The sequence below is a fragment of the Geospiza fortis genome, unplaced genomic scaffold (genome assembly GCF_000277835.1).
Source record: "Geospiza fortis unplaced genomic scaffold, GeoFor_1.0 scaffold27, whole genome shotgun sequence".
In the NCBI taxonomy this organism is placed as follows: Eukaryota; Metazoa; Chordata; class Aves; order Passeriformes; family Thraupidae; genus Geospiza; species Geospiza fortis.
In genome coordinates, this window is record NW_005054329.1 from 1,577,974 (window position 1) to 1,580,826 (window position 2,853).

Here is a 2,853-nt window from a genome sequence, read left to right on the forward strand (position 1 = left end):
CTGAGGGTGAATATATACTACATAAATTGATTGTGTATTTACCTTAACTTTTTAATTTTAAAATGGCAATTTTAAAAACTTGGTTGTGCTCTGCTGGAGGGGGTTGGGATAAGCTGCTTACACACATTTGCCTGTTTGTCCAGTGAAATAAGCCTGACATATTCCTGCCAAGGTCTTGGCATATTTAAGAACAAGTGTATCTCTAGACTCTTGTCTGCAGCAGGAGGTCCTGTGATAGAGCAGTTCTCTAGGATGACCATACTTCATGTGGAAAGTTGGCTCTCAACTGAGGCTAGAGTTTTCTAGTTCAATTTTTAACCTATAATGACAGGCAAAAGAATTATTTGAGGGTTTAACAGCATGTCGGCTTTGTCTTAGGGTTTTAACACTGACTGTGTGGTTTTTGCCACCAAACTGATGCCCTCCAGTGCCCTGACAGGGAGAAGAAGCTGCAGGTGGGAGCACCTGGCTCTGGCTTCCTTCTTTGTTGAAATTTCAGCCCGTGACCCTTTACAAACGAGTATGTATTCATTTGTTAATTGTAAATCAGGTGCCTTTGGGCTATGGAAGGGCTTATTTTCTGACACTGAGAGAGTGACTTACCTTTGTGTGTCAATAGCAGTGATGCCCATTTAGGTTTTGGCCTAATTTTACTGTGCTGTCAGAAAAGAAGGCCCGGAGCAGATCGGGGAAAGAGATTGGCTCTTTTGCTTTGCTTGGACAAGCATTTTGGGTTGGTTTGATTTGGTTAATTTTTTTATTTCCCCATTAGGGGTACAGCAGGGATTTCACATGCAAGAGAGACAGGAATTATTAGTATCTAAGTTAATTGTGTTGCCTCACTACCTGGATTCATTCCTTGGTTTGCCTCATTTCCCACATAGGTCTTAAAAGAGACTAATGCTTGTGCTGGGAGAATGCTTGTGTGAGAAAGTAACTATCTGTACATTCTTAACATATACTTAGAGCAGAGTGATTGCCCTGCTACTGATATTTTGTTCCTGTAAACAGGTGACAAGAAATGAATCTTAGTGTTTATGCAGATTTTGCATTGTAGAATGTATACTAGACCCTTCAAAGGCAAGGTTAGACTCTTTGCAAAGCAAACTGGCGTTGGTTCTTGGTAGTCTAGTACAGGGACACTAAAGTTTGGCATTTGATTTAGGAAAAAGAAAACAGTTGCACACAGCTGATTATGTTAAATAACCTCTTAATTAAGCTCTTTGTAGAAGTCTAATTTGGAAGGTTTTAGTGCTTTGATAACTCAATTGAAATTTTAATTTCTCCTGTACTCAAGAGCTGAATGCTGTTCTTGTATAATAGTGTACTAGGCTGGATGAGGTACAAAATAATGCACAGTGGTCAGAAACAGCTGAGGAAAGAACGCTTAAAATAACTCAATCTAAACTCAGAATAGTTCCAAACATTGGTTTTGTTTGCTTTTTTAAAGCACAAGTTGTCAAGTTGTACCTGTTGCTGTACATAAACACTGTATGCCAGCAGCTCCTTGATCATATTTGTGAACAGACTTTTCATTATTAGACTGGTATTAAAGGAAGGTGTTGAATTTGAGAGTGTAACAAAAGAGAAATGATCAGATGATCTATAGGATGTAAAAGTCCATTTTTATGTTGTAGTTTAATCCCTTTGTTAGGAAGTTCCCTCTTATTGAGGGACCTCTTCTGCAAGCAGAACGCAATAAATGTGCTTTTTTAAATGACCCAATTTCCCAGTATAAATGAACATCTGACTTTGACAGTAGTCATCCCCCTGCATCTCTTTGCTGGCAAGGGAGCAGGACAAGGGCGGGAAAAAACCGCAAAACTGTCACTGGTGAAATGAAACAAATCTGAATAATCTAAGTGCCCAATGCCCAAACATAATTCCACACCCCATTTATTTAAGGATGCTTGTGGAAGCTTTTAATCACTCAAGATTCTGCTGTAAAAGCTGAAATAAAGCAGAGCCTGGCTGCGTTTCTTACTGCCAAAAGCCAAGGTCATTTGCACATAGCCCATGGATTTCTCCAGAGTAGATCTCCGTTACCCAAGGCATGGGAATGCATGCGTTTTCTTAGCTGGGCAAACAAGTACATTATACAGTAGTTGTGATACAACACACGTGGCTTTGATTTGTACTGCACATACCCACTGTACAGCCACTCCGAAGTATTGTGGTTAGCTTGCAGCATCTGCTGTCGCATTGATACTGTTTACTGCGTATTCTTTTCCCTGGAAGTTTTAAAGAAAATTTTTTTTTCTTGTTGCATTGATTACATTTTATAAATTTGCTTAGCTGGAAAGTTTGGGAAAAGAGGCCTGTTTGTCAATTGTACAACCGATTGTGAAGCTCTAGTGTGAATATTTTTACGTCTGTATTAGACATTTTCTTTGCAAATCTATTGTTCGATTGAAATGTAAATGAAATAAAAGATGGTGTACACCCATCATGTATAAAGCAGGCACCATCGCTACGATGGATTTAATGCTCATTTTTATGGCGCATTCTCAGCTTCTATTTAAAACTATAATTTAAAGAAAAAAAAAATCTGTAAAATGAAATGGGGATATATGGGGGAGTAAATTCTATTCCGTTTATTTCGGTTTTGATTCCCAATGGTAATGTTTCCCTTCGTGTTAGAGTAGGGGGGTCCCGGCGGGGCCCGTGTGTCGCTGTAGCACTGACGTGCAGAGGTTGTAGCTTTGGCTGGGCACGGATAGAGCATCCCGGTTCGGTGTTTGAGAGACTCGATGGAAGAAGTTTGCAGTATTGACATGTATTTGCATGCACGAATAAAAATTATTTGTCCACCTTAACGGGCTGTGTGTCGTCAGCGGGGGCTGGGGAGGTCCG